This window comes from Pinus tabuliformis, chromosome 7 (genome assembly GCF_031772625.1).
Source record: "Pinus tabuliformis cultivar Carrire ecotype Pingquan chromosome 7, CPIR1, whole genome shotgun sequence".
Lineage (NCBI taxonomy): Eukaryota > Viridiplantae > Streptophyta > Pinopsida > Pinales > Pinaceae > Pinus > Pinus tabuliformis.
The window spans coordinates 1,787,233,188-1,787,260,936 of record NC_142293.1 but is presented as its reverse complement, the minus strand read 5'-3'; the positions used below and the strand labels follow the sequence as shown (position 1 = coordinate 1,787,260,936).

Below are 27,749 nucleotides of genomic sequence, written 5' to 3'. Positions count from 1 at the left end.
AAAGTTCTGAGAAGGTTACAACCATTGAAGGCTCCAATCCAGCAACACCTCCCAGCAGAAAGAATTTCTCCTCTTCACCTCCTTCAAGCAATCACCCAATAGTTCTATAGTGAAACCAACAGCATATCATTACTTTGCACAAAATTCCAGCCTCCTGAGCTCATAGGAGAGAGCTCAATATATAGATGAATTGAGAAAGGATGAGTCAGCTTGCAACTGATGTGTAGCTTCCTTGTGTCCTCTCTCTCTTCAGTTGATCTTCAGTTCTTGAGTCCACTTGGAGAACCTTGCTTCCACTTGGAGAAACAGAGCCTCTGACTCATCACAAGGCGAAATCCCTGATCCAAGTGTCATTTTTGGAAGATTCCAGAGCAATGACTCAGTGTGCCACTTGTCCCATCTCGCTCAGCGCAGGTGGCCTTTGTTCTACCTGCTTTGCAACGCAGGTACACCATGGAGGAGTTGAGTTTCAGCGCAGAAGCCTAGTGGAGCACCTACTTTGATTTCAGGATTGCTTGTTTTTGAGTGTTTTCAGGTGGAGAACTGATCTGAGAGCTGTTGGTTTGCTGACCTTGTTCCTCTAGGGGTAGGAACATCATGTTTAGGGACTTTGGATCCCTTGGATTATTGACAATTCATGCCTGATGCTGCAAGGCACAAAATTGTATATAACATTGATGCTACCCCAAATGAACACTCCCTCTTAGCGAGGATTGTGCCCTAGCAATACTCCTCACTGCGAATTACTCTGAACATCCAACATCATACCTGTGTTGATGCTAGGCCTTCCTACCCAACATCCTATGCACTATTGCATCCTGTACTGCTACCCATGGTTCTTCCACTGCAACTGTTGCATCTATATGACAGCTACCTCTGCATCCGTGCTACTGTTGGTCCTTCCTCCTAGCACTGCATCTGCACTGCACCTCCTCTCATCATGTTGCCCACTGCTGCACTGCAACTTTGTTACTAAGAATTAAGTAACTAATCTCCCAACTGACCTCCCTGTTGTACTAGAAACACCCACTGATGTTGAAGCTCCCTCTACTACTGACAAGTGCTCCCTCTCTCTGACCCCTGCACTGCTGCAACAACTCCCTGTATCTAGCACCCTTGCACACCTCGTTGTGCCTTCCTACACTAGTGCAACACTCTTGTGCCTTTTGCACTATTACAGCCTGTTATCTCTGCGTTGTCTCGAGACTTCTGCACTGTAGCTCTCTCTACTGCGCCATCTGCATCCGTCTCTACCCACTAAGCCAATCCTGCTACTCCTTGTCGGGGCTCCCATAGCAAGTTCTAATCCAAGAGGCTGGGTACCTTGAGGATCCTTCCCCTCATCACCTATAGTCCAAATGACTACAACTTGATATCTTCCCACTTCCGTTCAAGTGGCATGTGTGCACTCATGGCACAATCATCATCTGTCAAAACTTCCTTCTATGCCTGTGTTGGTGTTTCCTTAGGCTCAGAAGACTCTCCCTTACTCTTCTTCCTTGGGCACTGGGTTGCCTAATGACCCATGTCCCCATAGTGGAAGCACTTGATCTTGGAGAGATCTTTCTTCTTCCACTTCTCCTGCTTTCCCTCAGATGCTAGGACCACATCCTCCTCTGCGTGCTTGACCTTGATCCCTTTGCTATTGCTACCTGTCTTTGACTGTCCTCTGATCTCTTCCTGGCAAAGAACTTCCCACATCTCGTCCCAAGGTGGGAGATTCCCTCTACCCAGGATACTCTAGACAAACACTTCTCAGTCTTCTAAGACAACATTCATGGTTGTCCTCACCATAGGTTCCTGATCCGGTGTTTCTCCTATAACAGTCACTTGGTCTCGGATCTCATTCAATCCTCCAAGGAAGGTGTCAATTGGTTTACCCTTCTTCATCTGATACAACCTCATCTGGTTCTTGAGCAACATTCTTCTCTGCACATAAGTATGCTGGTACAGGTTCTTGAGCGCCTCCCACATCTCAACTGCCGTTTCTTCTTGGCTATATGTGGTACCACATGATCCTTGACCCCGTCAAGGTTAATGCACTTAGCCCTCGCCATCACCTCTTCATACTTGTTGTTTTCATTAGGGTCGATTGGGATATCAATAACCTTCAAGGCGAAGTTCTTGACACAATTCCTATCAAGCACTAATAAAATTCTGGCCTTCCAGACTACAAAGTTCGATGCTCCGTCTAGTCTATCCTGGTCTCTTACCCCATGTAGTGCCATGACGCTCCTCTACTTCCCTCTTGGAATTTATTTGTTTGACTCCTCTGAGTCTCTACTACCCATCTGGAACTTCTCTTCTGGACTTCCTCTAAGTCCTAATTTCCTCTTGGAAATCCTTCTGCCACTTGTTGAGACGCCCCCTACTCTGATCGTCTTGTGCAATTGCACTGCTGATCCAAGTTCCTCGGCTAGAAACCCTCAGTAACAACTCCTCTGGACCTGCATAGTTAGGTTTTTTTCTGACTACAGTACCTCACTAGCTCCACTCTACAATATTTCTGTAGCCTTCTGGACTCTAGCAACTGCCTCTCTGTGAACTGCGTCAGCCCCTCTCTGCCTCACGCTAGCTCTATGTCACCCCATATCGGTCTGAGTCAACCCTAGGATGCCCTGCATTAGCCCTCTGGCCCTCTACGTCACCAACACTGGCCTCTCTAAGGATCTGGGCAGCTCCTGGCTTCTTTTGCGTGGCTCTGTCTGGCTCTGTGTCACACGTCTTAGCTTTTGTCCTCCAAGAAACAACTTCTGTCACCTCGGGACATCTATTTTCTGTTATTATTGCCCCACTCGGCTGATGTCTCTTAGTCATCCTGTGATCTGCAATCACACTCTGATACCATGTTGAAGTTTCTAACTTTTACTTAGTTTAGAAACCCTTCATGCACTTTTTCTGATTTATTCCTACCTACTTGTTATTTTTCTTTAACAAGTTATTTACAAAGTAAATACTGAAAATAAACACCAATTCATGCTCAACATATTACCGATCAACAATTAAAAGAAACAAGAACAAACACACCACATGACACCATTATTTTTGGACCAATGTCCCTGGAAAAACCCAATGCGGGAAAACCGATGCAACTATCTGAGGGTTTTCTTATTAAGGAATATCAGAGTACAATCTATGTGCCAAAACTAGCCTACCTAAAAAAGAATTTCCTTAGTAGCTATACCTCATAGTTTGAGATAAATCTCCTGGCTGAAACCCTAGAAAATCCTTCCGGCAGCTCCTCAGCACAAAACTACTCTGCAACCCCATTGTCTTCCCAATCTGGACTGCGTTAGCCCCTCTCTGTCTCACGCTAGCCCTGCGTCAGCCTTTCTTAGCCTGCTTTAGCCCTAGGAGGTCCTGCATTAGCTTCCTGGGCCTCTATGTCAGACATGCTGGCCTCTCTCGTGCTCTGCACAGCACTTGGCTGCCTCTGTGTGGCCCTGCATGAGCCCTTGCTGGCTCTACGTCACTCTCCTTGGTTGTTGCATTGCTCTCCTAACACAATCTCTGCCTTTTCTATTTCTCTATACTCAATGCCCCTCAGCTACTCTCCCGATCACTGATTCTATCTCTCTTAGCAAACCCCGCTCTAGAGAATAGAATGACTGATCACTCTGGTGTGCTCTCCAAGTGACCCTCAAGCCTCCTCTTATACTTTTCTCGTTGACATATCAACGATCAAGATTAAGTCCCTAATCAATAGCTAAGATTATATCTGGCTTGATCCATGTCTTTTGGACCATTTTAACACAATTTCATATTAATTCACATTAATATTTTAATTTCCCTAAGTTTAGACTTAGGGACTTCATTAAAAATATTAATTATTTTAATATCTCCTGAACTGTTTAGAATCTGCCCAAACCCTTTTTGGATATTGGAGATCTCATGTGCCCCAACCTCTCCATAAAATTTCGTTGCTAGAGCACATCCAATGCTACCCCAAATCAACAAGTAGTTGTATTAATATGTGGAGGAGAGAAAAGATACCTCTTTCTGAAAGGGGTTTTGATAACCAATTTTTGAATTCCTAGTGGGAAATCTTCCTTATTTTCAAACAAAGGATTTGAATAGATAGAAAATTTCTCTTCAATATTAGTTGAGGATGATGGAATAGAATAACGAGTTGGAGTAATGAAATCTTGAGGTTTGAATTCAGGTAAATGTAAACTCAATTCTTCCTCAGATGAAGGTGATTTGATAGGAATAGATGGAACTTTATATGATTCAAGTGACTGTATTAAAAAGGCCAACGGAAGGTCTACTCCTCTGGAAATAAGATCAGAAACCCTAGGAGTTAGTTCAGTCCAATTAGGATGGGTTGGTATAAATGAAAAGGGATCTACAAATGAAATGTCTTCGAGGTGTAAAGCTAAAGAAGAAAAAGGTGTTCTACATCTTCTCCTTGAATAGGCTCCCCTGATGAGTCTTTCTGGGTTTGGTAGAGGGTTAACAATCTCATAATCAGAATGTGATCTTGTATGCTTATAGGGAGCTAGCTTGGACTAGTGGAATCACCAGGTGAAAGATTTTGACCTATAACTTTATCCTTTATTCACCTTAAAGGAAAGGGAAAATCGTTGCCCCAAGAAAAATTCAACTTTCAGTTCTTCGCTCCCCTACAATGGCGCAAGTATGATGTTGTCCTTTGAGATAGCCTAAGGTCAATTGTTATGCCAAAGCATATAATTTTTTTTTTTTGATTTTAATGGTTTGGAGGACCAGTAAACTGTTTAAAAATAGTTGCTTTAAACTTAGAAAGATTCTTAATAAAACAAAAGGTTGTTCTTTAAATACATAAGGTTATTTTGATTTAAATGAGATGGATAAGTATAATATAGAGAAGTATAAATGATTAAATATCCAGACTGATTATTTAACCCTTCATAAGCAGAAATCAAGAAAACAGTGTTTCCTAGATCAACAGAATATAATTAAACTATTACAGAAATCTAGTGCAATTTAAGTTCAAAGAGGAATTTACAATAACAGATAGTCTTGCAAATTAATCTCTTATTTAAATTCAACTTCACAACGAATTCAAAATGAAACTAAAATTCAATTAAATTTTCAATCGAAAGACTATAAAAGAATTAAATTATATGAAGAATACATGATGAAAACAACTCACTGAGAGACAAGCCATACGAAGTAAATCCATAATCTTTTATTATATCAAAACTGCTCCAGCTTAGTACAAATCTGTGTGATAACTGGTTCAAGGGTCCAACCCTCAATACTTCGACACGTTGAAGTATTTAAACAAAATTACAAAATATTACAATAAATGCCTGAGTGACATGACATTCTATTATTATTTAAAACTAACGGAAACAAAAGTAATTCGATAAAAAAGAATGAATCTAAACATCTACCCTGTTTTGAAGGAAAGTTGTTGCTGAGTGGCCACTATTCGAGTGTTGCACGGGTGAAGCTGATCTATCCTTTAATCTTGAAATTCACACAGCTTTTCCCACCATTCTTCATCTAGGATTTCTATCTTGGTTACCTTTCAGTAGATTTCATCTACCTCAATATACCGGGAAAAAGTGGGTTTCACAGTGAAAATATGTTTTATCTCATGTTGAATAAAACATATGTTGTTGATAGCTTCATAAAATGCCCTACCTGTCATGTAACCTTTGATGTTGGAGGAATTGGTTGTGTCCCTGGAAATGTCGTGAAGTTTCTTGAAATAGTCCTCCGTGTCATTAATTTATCATTTATCACAAACAATGAAGGTAGACCTTTCTTGTTCAATGCATCAATTCTTGTGAAAAATCTGTTGGTTGTAACTTTAAGATTGTGACACTTCTCTGTTAACTACAATACTAATTTCTTTTTGGTCATAACTTTCTTCACCTCCAAAATAGTTTCAGTCCTGTCATCCACTCCTAAATCATCTAGTTCATACCTATTTTTAGAATTAAGAAACTTTATAATATTGTTGGTTGTAGCAGGCATCTCTCCCAGTTGAGCATTTATATTGGCAATCGTCTGCTTTGCCTTTTCCATCAACTCCTTCTAATCAAAATTAATCTGGATACATGGTCGTATTTCATCTATCTCCTCAATGATGTTGTTCCATATGATTTTCTTGACATTACCCACAGTGTGGCCAATGGAAGACTTAGTTGTTGACTTCTTCCATACCTCTATCTAATTTTGATCTCTCTGAAGCTCCACTGCATGAAAAATATCAGATTTCATTTGATGATCCTCAAGAAGCTTCACTTGGTCATCCAGTTTCTTAATTCATTCATTCTGTAGAGACATATTTTGGACTGCATTGGCCAACTAGTTTGCAACATCTCCTGTACTTGTTGTAGCTAGTATGGCTGTAGGAATGACTGTGATAGGAAGTTCTTCTAAAGGGGAAGTATTTTTAGCAGCTTTCTCCTTTTCTTTGATCAATTTCTCCATCTCTGACTCCATTTGCTTAAGCTGTGCAATATGCTCCATGATGAGTTTGATCATATATGATTTTTTAGTCTTTGTCTTTGCAATATCCTTAGCTAGAGGATCTTCAGTAGCTATCAATTTTAACTGTTTCCTCAATGCTGCTATGTCCAAATTCTTCTTTTTGACCAGCTCCTCTGTAGCATTGATGTTTGCAGGATCATAACCTAGTTTGATTACCAAATACTCCAAGGTTTTAATCATGGTGTCTTTGGCAAGAGTAGAAACTTTCTCCATCTTTAGTTGTGATTGGACATTTGCTAGTGTAACCTGTAATTTGGACAAAGTCATGGTTGTGTTAGTGACAGTAGAAAAAATCATTTGCCCAATCTGCTTATGCATCTCCATTTGGTTAATGGGATGTATATCCTTGACATCAAACACAAAAGATCTCTTTTTATAGTCTGATGCTCCCTTAGGTTGAGGAACTTGTGCCTGAAGGAATGCCATCTCCATTTTCCCCTTATCTCAATCAAATGCTAACAGAAACCTGCTTTGGGCACTAGAAGTATTCTTCTAAAACTGGTTGTAAGTGTTAATATTCATGGCTTCATTTCTCACTTTTATTTCCTTGAAGATATCCATTATGCTCTTCTCTTCCTCAGCTAAAGTAGATGTACATGTCTGCATTATTTCTGCTACTCTTGTGAAGTTGAAGAGGTAGTAGGAGACTATGTAGACTGATCAGCCACTAATGAAGAAACAAGTGGCTCATTAGTGGTGATAATGGTCTGTTTCTCTGAATCTTTGGTAAGGATTAGTCTGGAACTAAGTGCAGCCTTCTTTCTGTACATAATTTTAAACCCCTCACTAAAAATATCAATCCCTAAAGAGGACTCTTCCTCTCTGCTCCTCTTGGCTGTCTTCTCCTCCATGGTAGGAGTCTGCACTGTTGATGATGAGATCTATTGTTCTTCTACCTCCTGTAAGGTGTTCTCAACCCACTCTAGCTGATTTTTGTATTTTTCTATTTCTGGCATGGGTGTGTGAAAGTAAGGAGTAGACTTGGTTTCTATCCTTAGTTTACAAATTATCCCTAATGGATCATAAGACCAGGTAAAACTCATATTGAACTTCATTTCCTTCAAAAGCTTATCTACCTCTTCCCCTATTTCCCTATTGTTGCAAATGAAAGGGCCAACCTATGTTTTTATCTTAAACTGGGACTTTTTCTTGGAAGCAACGAAGTGGATTTCATCCATATTGATCATATCCCTGATATATTCTAAGGCACAAATCCTCATTGGCAGGAATTTTGGCAGCTTTTAAGGTGGGAGCTCACATCCAAATATCCTTATTTCTGAATAATTTTCATATAGGTACCAGACCCTTGTCTGAACTTGATCTAACAGCTGCAACACCCTTTTGATTTCTTCACTAATCCTTGGTTCCATTCTGTTGTTCATGAGACCTATTGCTAGGTGAACAAACATCTTTGTAAATTTATTATAAGTGTACTCTTTTTTCTCTTACATGACCAGAGTAGTCCAAAATACGACTGACTGTTGGTTTCCCTTCTCATCCAGCTTTTGCAAAGATAGGTTAATATTGTCCCCCTAAAAGTATAGGAACATGTAGACTAACACAGAGGCATATTTGAATACCTCCTCTATTGGAAATTTAAGCAGTTCTTGATGAATGGATTCTGTAAGAAAATGGTTGAAATTAAACACAATTTAGGGCTTAGCATCAATAGAGAAGATGGACAAAAATCATATAATGGCCTCATCTCCCATTGGTTAGAGTAATAGCCGAGAAGGTAGGAAACAATAGTGATAATTTTCTTGTCTCTCTTGGGGAATATGGAGGAGGGATAAGGAGGATTTTTCTTTGGTAATGGAGCATCTTGTGTCAAAAATAGTTCAAGAGTTTGGACTCTTTTGGCAAATTCTAGTTTCTGGTATATTTCAACCAGTGCTTCATAAGAAAATGGGGTAGCATTATCTACTATGGGGGCTTGCATCATCTGATCACTAGCTTGATGGTTTATTGTAAACAAAATTTCTCCAATGGTGGTGACTATGGCCCTTTGGCTTGGTAAGTATGAAGCATGACAATTTCTGATAAAATCAGGGGTACTGTGGGTACGAGGAAAGATGTAGTGAGGTAAATTTGACTCCCACAGCTGGATGTCATCTAATTTATCAATATACTTGTCCTCTAGCCAGCAGTACATCTTGAAGAGGTCAAGTTCACAGACTGTCTCATGAATTTTGTAGTTTCTATCATCCATAGGGACGTTGTTAAGATCTATAGGGGCATAGATTAGAGGATTGGCAATTTCCTCTTGTCCTTTGTCCTTTGGAGGCATCTTAACTATCGCTGAGAGCAGGAGTGAAAATTGGATTGGGAAGAGACAATTCACAGACAGAAGTCAGGTTCTAGAGACAGGAATAGAAGGAATAAATTGGAAATAATCAGACAAAGAGTGTCGCTGGCATTTGACAATGTCGGGATTGAGTCCAGCAACCTGTAATCAAATCAATTAGCAGTGATAAACCAGGAATTCAGTAACCTGTTGACAGATGGGAGGAGGTTTATATAGAAAATTTGTTTTCTGTTGGTGGCACAGGTCCATTGAATTAATAGCTAAGCCAATTAAATTCTTAACGAGTTAATTCTGGAGGGAATGAATGTGATTTGATGGAGTTTAACATACAAATGAGGTGACAGAAGGCGAATGGATGGAGTGCAATGATCAAGTAAGAAGTATCAGGAGCAATGGAATCAACTTTTCGGGGGGGGGGGGTGAGTGGTTTGTGGTTTCACTCATGGGGGGTCTGAAATGCTGAGAATCTAATAGGTAGGGGTGGGTGTGGTTTGGTATATTGCCCATTTCAAACACCCCCCCCCCTCCCCCTCGATGGTAAAGCTTGTATGATAAGGGGGGGCCGAAATCGCATGCGGGCCGTCGGATGTGAGAGATGGGTGGAGATGGATTTTGACATGGTGGGGAATTAAGTGTGATGTGACAGGATTGCTCAGTGGGGTCAGGAATTGGTTTAATGCAATGTTGGGGAATGCGTGATATAAGAGGGGTATTAAACTTAGGGAAATAAGAATGAAGGGAAATATGAGCTGAGGGGTAATATGATTTGGACTTTAAAACTTAGGGATATGATTAATAACCAAAATTAATATATAAACCTTTAGAGTATACCTTTACTCTTCTGTCTTTTTCTTCTGCACATGAAAATATCATTTGATAATTGACTTGTGGCACGTTTAGACTAGTAGCTTGTGCATTTACAAAAACATAAAATGAAGCCTTTCTCTTCTTTTTGCTTCCCTATCATTTTATTTTCCTTTGCCTTCTTTATTTAGGGTAGCTACCACCTAACGTTTTATTGATATGGATGCCTATAAAACATCAAATTTTTCCTAACATTTTATCTTTTCTTTCTTTTTACATCCATATCTAAACTTAACATTTTAAAATTATTTTGACTAATATACTAACTTATCAAAAATAAATAATGTTACAACACAACTATCTTATGCAGGAAAGAACATGCTGCTTCAAAATAAGAAGCCTCAGATGATTCCTCGACATCTGTTGTTGCATTAGTTTACAGGATCTTTGGGTTTTCTTCCTCCAGTAAATTATACATTGCCTCCCATGTTGTAGTCCTACCATCCTTATTGCATGTGGTATCAAAGAAGAGTGGAAGCATGTCTGAATCCTTAGACGCAATAGCTTCTGCAGTCCTCTTTCCTTTCTTAACCATTTTTCCGAGCATTGTTTCCTTGGGAAATTTCTTGAAATTTGGGTAATGGAGAAAACAAGATTAAAAAGCATAATAATAATGAAAGTGGAAAACAATAACACAAGAAATTTTGAAAGAACGTAAGGATGAAGCTTTTATTTCAAATACGAGTAAAAATATATAAATGTTCTCGAGCCGTTAAACAAGTAAATGCAATTAAACTTTATTAATTACTCATTAAGGCCTAAGTGTGCTTTTCTCTATGACTCATAAAACATTGCATCGCAAGTTTCTAAATGATATTTCAGATTGGTATGTGTTATGTGCGATGTCTATCATGTGATTGTGATGAATCATAATATCACAATATTGGAAATCGCAATATCGCAATATCGAAGATCGTGAATAGAGCAATTCAAAGTTGCTTTGGTGTTTTGCGATTTGCGATGAGCGGCATACCTTTTACTTTTTCGAGTGCATTTCCTTTATGCGAAGGATTATTCCATTAAAATAAATATTTACGATATGTTGGACTTGATTCAAGTTTATAAAGGTTTTATTATTCCACTAGGTCCGGATGACATCGCAATTCGCAGTTTCTTATGGTTTACATGTTTGTGCCCTTGTAAAAGCCACGATGCAATTGCGATAAATACTTTAAGGAATATCTTAAGCCTTAAGTTTTATAAAAAGTTCAATGCTACCTTGGGTCTTTTACAGGGGTTTCTTTTATCGCATTTCGTGGATTCCGACTCATGACTAACCTTTGTTACTTCAGATCCTACGATTTGCGATAAAGCAAGAATGCCTAGTCACAAAGTGACTTGGTTTGATATCTTAAGTTTATCCAAGGTTTTATTCTGAATGGTTTCAAAAGGAAATCTCTTATTTGCTTGTTTTTTGAACAGTCTCCATTTATAAATACAATACTAACTATTAATATAATAAATGGTGGGGGGTTGTTGAATGGTACAACACATTATTGGGAGCTTCTAAATTTACAATTATAGTAATCTTCACAGGGTCCACCATTAATCCTTGTTTACAAGCTACATGTCCTAGCAAGATTCCAAAAGGCACACAGAATATACACTTCTTCAAGTTCAACGCAATCAGGTATCTATGACATGTATCTAGCATTAGGCGTAAACTTGAAACATGACGCTTCACCAATCCAAACACAGTCCAGTCATCAAAATATACCTCCAAGAATTTATTAATAAACTCCTTAAATGTCGTGATTACTACCCTAAAGAAGATTGCAAGCACATTCTTTAGCCCGAATTTAGTTAATGTATACTGAAAGAAACCCCACTCTATCACGAAGGTTCTCTTGATGTGATCCTCTGGTGTGATATTAATATGATGGTAGCCTAAGAACCCATCAGTGAATGAATAAGCCTCTTGTCCACCAACATTATCTAAAATTTCATCTGTAAAAGGTGTGGGAAACGGATCATTTACACATGCATCGTTCATCTTTCTCAGATCTACACATTCTGATTTCACCCTGCTACTTCTTTTCCTGAACAACCATTAGGTTTGCCCAGTCAGATTCTTCAACTGGTTCAATTATTCTGGCCTCCAGCATCTTGTCCAGTTCTTTGTGCACTTTTTCTTTATACTTCAAATTGAGCCGATAAGGTCTCTACTTTATGGGCTTCACGTCAGGTTTCAAAGTAATTTTCATTACACCCAAATCTCCTATAATACCTTTTAGGTCTGAGAACTTTGTTTGGAATAGATCCTGGTATTCGTGCAGCAGTTCAGCCACCTTATCGACTATATCTTCATCCCAATAGTCTCTTATCTTTGCAAAATTAGGCTCTACATCAGATCCAATATTTACTTGTTGGGTTTTCAGTGGCTCTGTTACATCAGGGTTCTTTGTCTTAGGTCCTTCAACCTCACGCTGACCTTCAGTTTCTAGAATGTTGGTTTTTCTTGGATCATCTTCTTCTTCTTCAACAATCACATTGTAGCATTCTAGCACGTGGCGTAGCTGTGTACTCTAGTCTAGTTGTACCCATTCCACTGGCTCTTCAGGCATTCTAAAAATTGCAACCTTAATCTCTTCGAGAGCTTCATCAATGCACTCAAACTCATCCTCAGAGATGAAAGTTAATAAGAATCTTTCCCTTAAGATATCCCATTCAACGGTCCCACGGAGTAGCTATGTTTCTAAGTACCAATTCATAGAAATGGTATTTAAGGTGTGACAGAAGATATGCACCCATTCCTGGTGTGGCTCTTCACCCCATGATTTAGTCTACCGCGCCAAGTGTTCACGTGGGTCATCCTTCCCATTGTATTTTTCAGTCAACCTGGTATTAGCATATCCAAACCTTAACTTCATCATCCGCCTGTATTCCTTCCAGTCAGTGAAACTTTCCTTATGCGTACCTCACCAACAGGCATGTGTACTACGTAGTGCTGATTCCAGAGCCTGCAATCGATGTTCCTCAGGCATCTCCTTTTCAAATTCATCCAAAAAGAGGTTAAAACCATTCAACCTATCATAATTCAGAAATTTTCTTACCTCCATAGATAAGCACCGCAAGGATTTTGTCATCATATTGTAATGTAGCGTAGAGACCTCATACAACATTTCTACCAATGTTCAAGCTCTTCATTTGAATCTAAGGTACATGAGATGTCTCTATCCCATGCGATCCGTCCATCTATAGTGGGGTTGATCCAATCTTCATCTCACGTCGTGATCTTGTATATCTAGTCTAGATCATCATCATCCTCCATAAAGTCGTGAACAGGTTCATTATAGCATGCTCCCTCAGCAGGGTCTAGTGGTATAATAACCCTGAGAGACTTCCTCTCAAATTTCATCTTCCGCTTCTTCAGATTAATCACCGCATCCATATCGAAGGCCCAATCAATTCCTAGCAGCACAAGGCAAGGATTGTTGTCATCCACTATTTCAATTACCTCAAAGTCAACCAATGCACTTGCTCCTTCAATGTCCACTGTTACCCCATACAAGCATCCCATAGGAATAATCTTCTGCTGATTAGCCATGCGTAGCTGTATAGGAGACCATTGCAGTGTAGGTCTCCCCATCCTTTCCCAGGTCTATTTAGGCAATACATTTGCATCAGACCCCAGATCCAAGATTACTTGGTCCATCTCATACTCTCGTTTCTGCACAGTTAGCCTCATCTCACACCTTATTCTCTTCTTGTGCTTACCTAATTTCCACACAGTGTGTTGTTCTGAAGGAAGCTTAAGCTTACATGTATAAATGTATATCAGTGTAGAAATTTCACACCTATAGATCAAACTGATATATGCAATGTACTAAAGCATAATACTTGATCTATTTCTACAAAACATTAAGCGGAAGCATAATCGATTTCATGAGCAAAATCAAGCATAAACACATATAACTGATCAAGAGAAATAATCAACCATAACACAAGATATATCACTGAGGAAAGCACCAGCATAAAACCCCTATCTGTGTTATCAATCAAGTGGAAATCCTCTTCTGTTTACAAAAAGAATCGGCTCAAGATCTATCCTGTACTCTTTGAAATCAAAAGATGAAGATCATAGACTACCTAGGCCTCAATATATAGGCCACAAGTCCTCCAATCTCCTATATTATGTATTTCTCTTGGAAATAAATCCTTCTCCATGCAAGGAATACTTACTAGAAATATCCAAGAATCTAATAGTACATTGTCCCTTATCTGAATTCAACTAGGTCTCTATCTGAACTAACATGCATCAGTTATCCATGAGGGAATGCTCAGATATCTGAAATAATAGTTGTCACATGCATGCAAGAATTAAAAAACTATATCTCATTAATTTAACAACTTGTTAAATTAATCTAACTGGACTTGACTAAGTAAAACTAAGTCAACTGATCCTGTCATTATAGAACTCATATTTGATTCCTCAATTAGTGGAGAAAATCAAGGATCAATTAGTGGGACAACTAATTGCATGTTCTCACAAAGAATTCAAGTTTAATTTTCCATAATTAATTAACTCATGGAGATTATTTAATTAATATTTTAAACTGTTGTTAAGACCAAATTCGTTTTCACTTCCTATACTTAGACTAGGGACAACTAAAAATAGGAAGGGACCCAGAAATGTTATTTTTATAAGATTCTATTTTTAGCAGTTTCACCTCTCATCCAAGGTGGCCAAAATGCTCATTGGCCAAACTGTTATTTTAGAAGTGCTATTTTTAGGAGTTCTACTTTTAGCACATTCTAAATTTAGCATTTCTTGTTGCACACTTTTCAACACTCCCTCTCAACAAGAAAGGGATTATCAGCAACCTCAATCCTGTCTCTATGGAACTCAAACTTGCCCTTTGACAATGCCTTTGTCAAAATATCTGTATCCTATTCCTCAGTCGAAATGTATAGCAACATCATGATCCTCTTGACCACACAATCCCGTAGATGATGATAGCATATATCTATATGCTTGGACCTGTCATGAAACACTGGATTCTCAGAGAGTTTAATGCAACTCTGATTATCACAATATATCACGGTAGGATCCATCATCTGACCAAACAATCCCACTAGAATCTTCTGCATCCAGATGGCCTGAGATGCAGCCTGAGTAGCAACCGTGTATTCAGGCTCCACTGAGCTAAGTGCAATTGATCTTTGTTTCCTGCTATACCAAGAAACCGCAGCTGACCCAAGGTTGAAGATTCCTCCAGAAGCGCTCTTCCTGTCTGATGGACTACTTGCCCAATTTTCATCCGTGAAGCCTTGGAGCTTCACTCCCTCTATCCGCTTGTACCATAATCCATACTGTGTAGTGACTATAAGATATCTCAGCACATGCTTTGTCACCTTCCAAAACAACTTGGTTGGCTGAACCATAGCTTGACTCAGCTGGTTCACCGCAAAGCACAAATCTGGTCATGTGTTCACTAGATACATAAGTGAACCCACAAGCTGTTGATAAACAGTAGCAGGTACTACCTCACCTGAAGTAGCATGCTCCTTCCTCCAGTTCCCTGCTAGAGGAGTCTCCATGGGCTTGCACATCTCCATGAGGAAGTGCCTAAGTATCTCATTGGCATACTTGCCCTGAGACACAAATAATTCCATGTAGCCAGTGTATCTATCTGAAGATCTCCTCCATCTGTGATGAGAGGATGGCTGCCCCACATTCTCTCTCACATCCTGCATCAATCTATCAACTTCCCATGAGTGTTTCTACCCATATCTGGAAGACTCTCCAGTAGTGGTGATCTCCACTACTAGAATCTCTGCATGTGGTTGATCCACATCATCAAGAGTCTCCTCCTCCTTAGGAACTAATAGTTCCTCATCATCACCATGCAACTTGAGCTCCCTCTCAAGTGACATTGTTTCTGGGAAAACTGGTGTGGTTACAAATGACCAGCCCTCTAGGTTTGGCAGTTACCCTAGAAACAACAGTTTAAAGCAATTCATGATTTCTTCTATGTATAACATATAAGATAAAGACAAAGGGACCAACTTGGAACTTCCGCTTATTCCCTTGCTTGATCTCTCTCCCCCTTAACAGAGCTTGCAACTCCTCCCTGTACTTATCCCGCTTGGAGAGTACCTGTAGAAACACAGTAACAAAGAACCATCAAAGCATATTGATCTATTATATCATAAGCATTACAGAATCAGATGTATAATGAACATATAATAGCATTAAAAAATAAGAACATTCACAAGTGCACAATTATATGGAAGAAAACTTGAAGAAATTTATTAAATAGAAGGGAGAATTACAACCTAGTTGTCTGATCTAGCATCATCCTCCCAGCATCAATCCCTCTTCACCTCATCAAATAGGAAGATCACACCAACAATACAATGCTATTTCCTCAAATACAAACTATCAGCACTTCCTTGCAATTCACAAAATTCCAGCCTCTAGATCTCTTAGATGAGGGATCCATTTATAGATGTGTGCAAGGGTGTGAGTCATCTCTAGGTTTTTTCTTAGTGTAATTCCACTTGTTACAATTGGTTCCACTTGGATATTTCTTGGATCTCTTACTCATCCCTGGGTGAATTCAGAGAGGCAAGTGTCATAGGAGAAGTTTCTAGAAGATTCCATGAGTATCCACTTAGCAAACTGTCTCAGACATTTGTCCATCCTCACCCATCGCACCCTACAGAAGGCCTAATCAGTATGCATCACACCTGAGCAGTGTACCACTCAGTATGCATCACACCTGGCCAGTGTAGCAGTCAGTATGGTTCAGTTTAGGCCATTTTTGGATGGTTTTTTAGGTGGAACGTTTTGGGGAATGATGTAATCAGATGACCATGTTCTTTTAGGGTATGAAACAACTATTTTAGGGGTTGATGAGCCCTAGTTTATCGACATATAAGATTGGGATTGAAGTGCCCAAATATGTCTATAATAGTTGCCCCCTAAAGTTTGAAGTCGTAAATCTTGATGTCGGGTGAAATGCTTTATCATGAAGATCCGAGGTTTCAAACTGGAAGGTGACCTGTATAAGATACAAAACAATACATCATCATAATATAATTTTCATGATCTAGCTGAGGCGGTAATTCCCATGCTCATCTTTATAAATTCATTTCATGTGCGTCGAACAGATAGTCGTTTGTATATGCAGACTAGTGATTCTTCAGATGTAGAGTCATCATCCTTGGTTCAAATGACCATCTGTGTAGCTTCTTTGTACATTTGATGTCTTTATATCCCTAAATATATTGCAGCCTGGATGGATGAAACTAGATCTAGGGTCTTCAAACTCGTTCAATCTTCGCCTGATGTACAAGTCAATCCATGTGAAGAGATGTTCTGAAGTCGAACATGGAAATACGTCACCTGATTACCAGCCAATAATGTGAGCTATTAACAGGCGCGAGAGGAATCACCGATAATGATAATGACCCTCAAGGTACTACAGTACAATTCACGTGGTGTGAATTTATGATCCGATGTCGAACACCACGCAAAATCTTTCGCTCGAAGGCCATTGATGTCAACCTATCGCCAGAAGTGAGAAACTTTCCATTGAGGCATGCAAGCTTCAAAGCACTGAAAGGGGTGTTTCTAAGTCAACTTCTTGGATAAAGAGTTGATGTCAACAAGAAGCGACTCGTTGTAGGAGGGCCTTGATGTATCCCACATCTACGACACGAAATGAAGCAAATGATTTCTGGAGGTGAAAACGATCTGACGACACAAGGTTCAGGAATGGCGGTCATGAAAAGATGAAGGTTGGAGGTATTGCAGTGGATGAGGAATTAACTGGATTGTGGTTTCTCAACTGAATGACTTCTCTTGAACATGTTGGTGACATTGAGATGGATTGGTAGCGTTAACCCCAAAAGATAGATGGTGTGGAAGACCAATGGTTAGATGACCGGTGAACGAAATAACCCAACCCAACTCAATAAAGGTGATGGAGTGAAAGTGTCATGTTCAAGAGCGACTTGCTGCCATAAATTTCTTCAAGTTTTCTTCCCGTTTCCCCAGTCATTGCTGGCCAGTACCTATTTATTTCTGTCAAGCTTGAGGAGGATAACATATGCTTATTCTATAATTTGCCCTTCGGGAAAACCTGTCACTATGTTTTAATGAGTCTAGCAACAGCGAAACTCATTCTTGTCTAGAATGGACAAGTTTGTCGCTATTGTTTTAACAAGTTTAACGACAAGGATAAATCGGCCCTTTTCATGTTTAGAGAGTTTGAAAAGGGATGAAAAGGAAACTCCAAAAGTTCTGTTTCATAAATTAATCCCTTAAGTCCGAAAAAGGATAAAATAATACGAAAGGGATGGCTTTTCCAATCACTTTAACGAGCTGAAAAAGAAAAGCGCTCGAACTTTTTCATGAGATAATCCCTCAGGTTCGAAATTGATTAAAATATACAGGAGGGATGGCACTTCCAATCACTTTAACAAGCTGGAAAGGCCAATTGCTCGACAATCTTTTCATATTTAATGAGTCTGAAAAGAGTTTAAAGGAGACTCGATTTTGAGGAACGAGTGGTGTCTAGGATAGCAACTGGTTCTGGGTAAGCTTGGAACTTCTCAAAACATTGTGATTTCTGTGAAGAGGTTGGCTAACAAGACCACTCATCGCAACTGTTCCTCAAAAAAGGGTAAACAACCAAGTGGAAGTGTATGATTGGCCAAAAGAATGGAGGTGATAGGAGGTACACAACCAAGGCTCAAAAGGCTGATGGCATGGAAATCACAAAGGTTAATTACTCGAGGTGGGTTCATTTTTTAACGAGCTTGAACCACGGGGGAACTATGCTTGGTGTTTGGTTTCATGATTTTACGTAAGCTAGAAATGACAAAACTAAAAAGCTAGAAACGACAAAACTAAAAATCTAGAAATGACAAAAACTAAAAATTGAAAATGATTTGCATGCCCCCGCATGATGAAAAGTAGAGTCTCTAGTAGCCATATGGAAGTTACTATGGTTAGGTAGGATTGTTTCGTTCGCAGAATAAACAAAACACTTCCTTAGCTTTGTCCGCAGAATAGACAAAGGTGAATGGTGTGTCAGACCAATCACATAACCTACAAGGAAACTTATCTTTTCAGCTGGGTTCATCCGCAGAATAGACAAGGGTGCATACCCCCTAAGCTTCATTACATTCACCAGACTATTCATGGCAATCAGGTCATTGGAATGAAGGTTCAAGAGATACAGCTGATGTAAAAGGACCATTTAGGAATGATTATTGTCTTGGAGCTATGTTTGGGCTTGGAAATGAAAGCTGGTCAATGGTGACAACTTTTTCCTTCATGTGGGAAACACATCACTCAGAAGAGTGTTGAAACAATAGCCTCCATTTTATAAACATAGTCACGTCCCAAGAGTAGATTGTAATCTAACGGTCTTGGGACTACCATCACGTTCAGATGAATGGTTTTCCTTCCCAAAGTGATTGGTAACTTAGGAAGTATCCCCAATGTTCGACTTGTTCCATTGTTAAAGCTTGACAAATTCTGTGTAACAGGCATAAGTGATGGCGAACCAAGCGCTATCGCAATTGAGGAAAGGATACTCACTGATGCCCCTTCATCTATAATAGTGCCAGATACGATCATTTTACGAACTTGTACTATGATCTAGAAAGGTACATTGGAAGGAAGGCGGGATCTTGCTAATCGATTCCAATCAAAGGAAGTGACTAGACTGCTTGGAGGGGGTACCGAGTAAATGGGAGAAATAACCCCTTGATTTACGAGAGCTGGGGGATTTTCTTCCTGTTGTGAAGGAACAGGCGGATTGCCCCCAAGTTCATCGGAATCTGAAGTAACAAAAATAATTTGAATGGTATCGTTCTCATTCTCTTCAGGGATGGTATGATTTTCTGAAGGTAAAACTGGGTCAACTGTCACCTCGACCTGTTGACTTTGGTCGGGTATAGACTCATAAGACTCACTTTCAGAGAGAGTGGTTTTGACCAATGGTTGATTTAAGTCAGTCAGTTTTTCAACCAGTAAAGGACTTGGGGAGAGTTTCCTGTAGCCAGATGGAAGTTGCTGCGGTGAAGTAGGACGGTTATCCAATACTCTTTTGGCTTCATCCAAAAAGGGACAAAGGTGAAGGTGATGGTTCCCTTCACATAACTTACATGGAAATCTAACCTTTCTCGTCTGTTCATGAACTTTACTATCACTAGTTGAAGGTGTGTTATCAACATGATCTCCAGTAGTTGATGACACAGGATGTTGTGAATGGGGAGACCATTCTCTCAAGATCCAAGGAAAGCAAGGACAATCTCGAGAAAAATGGTCACCTACACAAACTACGCATGGAAATTTGGCTTTGGAAAGTCTAGTGTGCGGATTTTCACCAGATGATGTATGGTTGCCCCTTTGCTGAATTGGCTTCTTCTTCTTCTCCTTCCCTTTCTTCTTCTTCTCAGTCACCTGGTTACTAGCATTGCTACTTTCACCAAGCAAAGAGGAAGAAAGGGAGGGAGAAACAAACGAAGAAGAAGGTGAAGGGTCAACTTTAGTGTCAACTAGAGGCTGATTCAATTGCGGAGGAATCACGATATTTTGAACCACAGAGGTTGAGAATAGCCATACCGACAGGCCAATTGTAATTCCTGGAAGGGACAATGTGGGCATATACGGAGCACCAATATTTCCCCAAGAAGAAAAAGGACTAGGATTCCCCTCAAAAGGTATTCCTTGATTGGTGGATCCCAGATTTGTCTCCATATATCTCAACCTAAGATAACCTAAGGAACAGGAATGTTATTCCGAATTCAATTAATTTTGAAGACGCTTTGACACAACTTTGATTTTTCAATTTTTAAGAGTCGAGAAAAAGCTAAAAATGACTCTAGTTCCCTTCAATTTTTAATGAGCCTGAAGTGACAAGTGCTCAAATGGACCTTTTCTTTTAAAGAGTCGAAAAGGAATGAAAGTGACTACTCTGGAAAATCTAGACAAAGGGATTACCAAACCAATCGCAAAACTGCAATATACACCTTGGTGGTAAATTAAAGAGAAATTACCAAGGACTTTTGTACAACAGTCAATCTTCCTGAATGTTGTGTTCAGTTTATTGCGATCGATAGGGTGGTAGACGCGGCTTTCTATGGAGGATATAAGCCTATTGTGGTCTTCCAATATCTACGTGATGGTACGGGGAGCACAGGTCCGTGCGAGCATTTTTCATATCAAAGAGGAGGAATCACCCAACCTTCGATGAAAACGATAGTTACTAGTTTTTACGACGCCAAAACACGTCTCTAGCCTAGACCTCTAGATGCATTGCGTTAAGTTCCAAAGCGTTGTTAAGTTCATTGAAATTTATTTTAGAGTTGATCTTGTTTAAAGTTTTCCTTTCAATGGTTCACTGCGTGATAATGATTTTGAAATTCCTAAAAATGCAATCTATAATGATAAGCAATCGTTGTTTATTTTGATCAATGAAAAATCCTAGCTACTAGGGAAAGAAGATTACAATTCTTTCAAACAAAGAGAAAAGAGCACACACTAGTGCATTTTCCTAAATCATATTTTTCACACGAACTAAATGCAAATGCATATGCATGTATTTTTTTTTCGTTCTCCTTAATGTAAAATGCCAAAAAGGAAAATTGAATGTAGCAAAGATCTGAAATATTTCTTTCAAAATGACATTTCGACAATTTATTCTTCAAAAGAGAAAGGAAGAGTAAATGACACTTTTCAATTTTGAATAAAAAAATTCTTTCAACACTTTGAATATCAACAAATCAAATCAAATACTTGACAAAAATTTCAATCGACTATTCAGGGAAGGAAGAATCAATGACACTTCTCTTTTTGACACAAAATGACAGTTACGACACTTCTTGCACTAAAGCGACAGATCGATTTAAGCAAATTTTTGACAAAGGATTGTAAATGATGGAAAAATACATAAAAAAATTTACTAATACTAATAAATGGAGGCTCATCGATGTGATGCAAGTAGGCTTCAGTAAGGAAGTATTGTTCATAAGCAGCAAAACAACTAAACAAAACTGAAAACAAGGACAAAAAACCCAAATTTATAGAATGGAAATAGGTTCAGTCAGTCATCGCACCTGGGCTTCACAGAAACAAGGATGCATCGCACTTTACAGACTCAGGAGGTGTGATGCATACTGGGTTACAGTAACAGACAGTGCGATGGGCCAGGGAGCGCAACTGAAGTGAGTTTTGGCTCAGATATGATCCGAATGGAAAATGGCATCAACCCATGGCAAGGAAAATTTTAAGAACCCCCTCTAAATTTACATGTATAATAAATGGGCGAATCTCCATGGTATATAGGAAAAACGGAAGGCGATTTTATCAATAATATGATATGTATATATAATTTTTTGGCGAATCTCTCACCAGGCATGGCGAATATTTTACTCAATTATAAAATCTTGTGTTTATTGAATACACAAATGAAATCATTGCATTTCTTTAAAATATCTTTTGAAATCAAAATTACCGAAATTACATATAGATAACCTAGTGGGTGTAGGATAAAATTCACCCATGCCATTCACAGAAAGCATGAGAAAAAACCTAATATTATATATTAAACCAAGAAAAATTCAAATTCATCACTTCTAGGGACCTCGTAACCACCCTGCCAATACATAAGTATGTTCCTGTTTGCAATTAGAAAAATTACCCAAATTACAATGTGTTTACTCCAGCATATGTTGGAAAGTTATAGAAGGATGACTAGTGCAATCAATCCATTCCTTTTAGCCCTGGATTTGTTTCAGTTTAAAACAGAAGCATACAAATATACTTGTCCAATGTCTATGCTTTAACCATTCACCTTAAGATGTTTTTACAATATAATTTCCTAAGTCTATTTAATATCTTCATTATCATAAAAACCAACCTATATCCATATTAACTCCACATCTACCACTCTTAGGGGGATGAAATCTATTTATCCCTCTGAGCACTTGGTAGACCCAGAATTAAGATGGATCTAACATGATATAATTTCCCCTTTAAATAGTCTATGCTCACATGAATACCATGGTATTACCATGGGTTATCATAAACCTGGAGCTTAAAAATTACTATTAGTAATTTATAAAAATTAATAATATTAATAGTTGATTTTTATTTTATTTTTTATTTTAACCAAGCTAAAATGTTTAACATACATTAAATTACAACATCCATTTTTACTCTTGATCGGATCAAATATTTTTTCACTCTATGCTAGTTTGCATATCATGATATTTGATACCTCTCGGGGGTTAGTAGATCTAGAGTAAAGATGGGTCTATGCTGGTTTAATTCCCCCATTTAAATAAGCTACATTCCAGGTGAATACCATGGGTCAATACCATGTGCCATTTTGGTGAATACCATGGGTCAATACCATGTGCCATTTTTATTTTTATTAATACTAATATTAGGGTTAATAATGTTTTTTTGCATGGTATTAATAACAATCTAGTCCATGGTATTTGTCCCATAGTATTTTGCCCATAGGTTTCACCTAAATATAACGCATTTTTTTAGTGTTTGTAAATATAAGGTGACTTATGGAGTAAATATAAAAAAAGTTTTATTTGTTTACCATACCTCTCGTTTATTTATATTTTTATTAATTTACCATACCTCTTTTACAAATATGGTATTTGGCCCATAGGATTCGCTTAAATAAAACCTCTTTCTTGAGCCTTCATAAATAGAACGAGGGTTATGGACTAAATATAAAAAGAGGTTTTATTTATTTACCATGTGTCTAGGTTATTTATATTTCTATTTATTTACCATACCTTTTGAGTAAGTATAAAGAGGCGTTTTATTTATTTACCATACCTTCACTTTACTTGTATATAAGGTGACTTATGGAGTAAATATAAAAAATGTTTTATTTATTTACCATACCTCTCATTTATTTATATTTTTATTAATTTACCATACCTCTTTTATAAATATGGTATTTGGGCCTTTGGCCCATAGGATTCACTTATATTCTTGAAAATGGGCTAATGGATTCACTTAAATAAAACCTATTCTTGAAAATGGGCGAATGGAAGGTTGTAACTCCTAATTTCAAGGGCTAAATTTACCTTTCTTACCCTCTCCCTTAAAATAAGGTGGGCTATTTGAGGTGATTTGCAAAAATGTACTATGATACAAAATATTTGCCCACTAAAAAATTAAAACCCCTTAATTTCGCCAAAGGGCGAACATTCGCCCCTAAAATTTTCTATGACCCATGGTACTCATCCACCCATATTGTTCATCGACCCATGGAATTTACCCATGGTATTATAAATGGAATCCGCCCGTGGTATTGTAAAATCCACCCATGGTATTCATTCACCCATGGAATTGACCCGTGGTATTGTAACTGAAAAATACTATAAGTAACAAGTCACATTTTGTAAAAGGAAAAATTGTCCGCCATAATGTAGCCTTTACAATTCAGAGGCATGTAGCCACCACATCTCTTCTCAGAGATAAGCTACCATCGCCCTAGCTAGATTATTTCCACTTCTGTTTGTAAGCATATTTTAGTATTTTACAGTAATGAAATGAAGTATTATTTCCCCTGCATAACTATCTTTATGGTTACCTCTGTATTTTGTTGCATTCATGTTTAAATCCAAATCATTGGGTTTTAATAAAAAGTTTCTTTGTCGTTTGTTTATTGGGCATTCTCCTATTTTTCTTCTGGCAATGCAAGTTTTCAGATCTTGGGGGTCTCTCCTCCCAAGATCCATTTCAATCTTTCAGATCTTGGAGGCCTCTCCTCCCAAGATATGGATCAGTGGTATCAGAGCAGGTTATGATTCCATGGGAATGAGGGTTTGATGCATATTTCAGTTTCAAATTTTGTAGCAATATTCAACAAACTTCAGGCATGTGCTGCAACCTCCACAGAGCACTTTCTTGGGTCAAGCAGGAAGAATTTTTCTTTTTTCATTTTTTTGCAGGAATTTTTTTTGGGCGGCGACTTTGCAGATCAGATCTGAAACATTTGGTAGAAAATTTACAAAAAAAAATACCATATCTGGATTCCTCTCGAAAAATCACCCAATTTCAAAAAAAAATGGTTGAATCGGAGTTCGGATGTGGGAGATATCACTGATTTAAAATCAGCTATTTTATCAGAATTTTTGTGACGGCAGAACTGTTGCAGCGCGAATCTGAGATCTCAGAGTGTCCAGATAAGGATTTCGAACTCATGGGAAGATGAAAAATGATCCTTCTGCTTCCAAAAACAGGTCACAATAAATATTCTGAGTTATATTGACTGATTTATGCCCATTTTAATTATGGAGCAGCATTCAGAGCGGGTTCCATTGGGGACGTGCCCTCCCACCCCACATTAGTAGGCATCTACTTCACATTCATCAGTTTCAACATAGTAGCATTCAGCTTGGGTCATTTGGAGATGTGCCCTTCCACCCCAGGCTATGTAGGCACCTGCTACTTCATCAACAACCAACATCATGGTTATGGGTCAACCGCATAAAATCCTTGTCATCGAAGTCCATTTGCTAGGCCGCACACTGTCAGAATCACAGTTGGTCACAAGAATTACAGGGTATCTCTATCCTCGGATCTTTGTTTATCAGGGTTTTGGGTTAACCACATAAAACCCTTATCTTCAGTGGCTCTTCATATTCAACAAAGGCTTCGCAGGAGGGAACTTTACGCAATGGGGACCATTGCTTCTTAAGGAGGGAGGAATGATCCGAATGGAAAATGGCATCAACCCATGGTACTCATCCACCCATATTATTCATCGATCCATGGAATTTACCATGGTATTGTAAATGGCATTCGCCCGTGATATTGTAAAATCCACCCTTGGTATTCATTGACCCATGGTATTGTAACTGAAAAATACTATAAGTAACAAGTCACATTTTGTAAAAGGACAGATTGTCCGCCATAATGTAGCCTTTACAGTTCAGAGGCATGTAACCACCACATCTCTTCTCAGAGATAAGCTACCATCGCCCTAGCTAGATTATTTCCACTTCTGTTTGTAAGCATATTTTAGTATTTTACAATAATAAAATGAAGTATTATTTCCCCTGCATAACTATATTTATGGTTACCTCTGTATTTTGTTGCATTCATGTTTAAATCCAGATCAGTGGGTTTTAATAAAAAGTTTCTTTGTGGTTTGTTTATTGGGCATTCTCCTATTTTTCTTCTGGCAATGCAAGTTTTCATATCTTGGGGGTCTCTCCTCCCAAGATCCATTTCAATCTTTCAGATCTTGGAGGCCTCTCCTCCCAAGATCCGGATCAAGATGAGCAGTTGTTTTCAGTAAGTTAAATTAAGCTATGATGGATAGTAAAGAGAAAAGTACAGAGGAATGACTTGAGAGGTTACTGAGCTACCAAAATGGGATCTAGAATGCTTGTAAGTTAAATGTTTAATTCATAAACTAAACCAGAGATTGACTAAAGCAGCATTCATCTACTATACAATTGCAGAGCAAGAGCAGTTCGAAGGCTACCTAGCTAACTTCAGGCTCTTTCTATAGTTTATAAAACAAATAACAACAACAAACAAACATCTATTCGATCCCCAAAAGAGTCACCATTTTGTTTCTGGGAAAACTAGTGTCTTTTTGAACGACTAGCCCTCTAGGTTTGGCAGCTACCCTAGAAACAATAGTTTAAAGCAATTCACGATTTCTTCTATGTATAACAGATAAGAGAAAGACAAAGGGACCAACCTGGAACTTCCGCTTATTCCCTTGCTTGATCTCTCTCCCCCTTGACAGAGCTTGCAACTCCTCCCCATACTTATCTCGCTTGGAGAGTACCTGTAGAAACACAGTAACAAAGAACCATCAAAGCATCTTGATCTATTATATCATAAGCATTACAGAATCAAATGTATAATGAACATATAATAGCATTCACAAGTGCACAATTATATAAAAGAAAACTTGAAGAACTTTATTAAATAGAAGGGAGAATTACAACCTAGTTGTCTGATCCAACATCATCCTCCTAACATCAATCCCTCTTCACCTCATGAAATAGCAAGATCACACCAAAAATATAATGCTCTTTCCTCAAATACAAACTATCGGCACTTCCTTTTAATTCACAAAATTCCAGCCTCTGGATCTCTTAGATGAGGAATCCATTTATAGATGTGTGCAAGGGTGTGAGTCATCTCTGGGTTTTGATTAGTGTCATTCCACTTGTTACAATTTATTCCACTTGTTACAATTGGTTCCACTTGGAGATTTCTTGGATCTCTTACTCATCCCTGGGTGAATTCAGAGAGGTAAGTGTCATAGGAGAAGTTTCTATAAGATTCCATGAGTATCCACTTAGCAAACTATCTCAGACATTTGTCCATCCTCACCCATCGCACCCTACAGAAGGCCTAATCAGTATGCATCACATCTGAGCAGTGTACCACTCAGTATGCATCGCACCTGGCCAGTGTAGTAGTCAGTATGGTTTAGTTTAGGCCATTTTTTGATGGTTTTTCAGGTCGAACTTTTTGAGGAATGATGTAATCAGATGACCATGTCCTTTTAGGGTATGAAACAACTCTTTTAGGGGTTGATGAGCCCTAGTTTATCGACATATAAGATTGGGGTTGTAGTGCCAAAATATGTCTATAACAGACACTCGCATGGCTCGTTGCTCATCAAACTTCAGATCCCTGTGCACTACAGTCCTCTAACTGGAAGGCAGAAACACACGATAGTTTTGAGGTGTATCCGTGTACCCTACAAGTATTCCCAACTCAGCTGTTGGGTCTAGCTTCTTCCGAGAATATTTGGTCACATGACAGAAGACTGGTGATCCAAAGATGCAGAAGTGACTCACATCTGGTCGCTTCCCCAAAAAGGCCTCTATAGGTGTCTTCATCCCCAACATGCGATGAGGACTTATGTTTTGAAGATATACTGTTGTATTGCATGCCTGAGCCCATAGATGAAGTGGTAGGCCTTGGTCATGCAACATCGCTCAAGATGCTCCCATAATAAACTGGTTCTTCCTTTTGACGACCCCATTCTGTTGTGGGTTATGAGGTGCCGTGAGTTCCCGTTTAATTCCTTCTGAAGCATAGAAGTCCTTAAACTGCTGGGAAACA

The 27,749-nt window shown here is 38.7% G+C and overlaps 1 pseudogene; it reads left to right on the top strand.

The window, feature by feature from the left end:
- The first annotated feature begins 8,512 nt into the window (after nucleotides 1–8,512).
- LOC149255502 (uncharacterized) overlaps nucleotides 8,513–27,749 on the top strand; it is a 76,369-nt pseudogene continuing 57,132 nt past the window's right edge.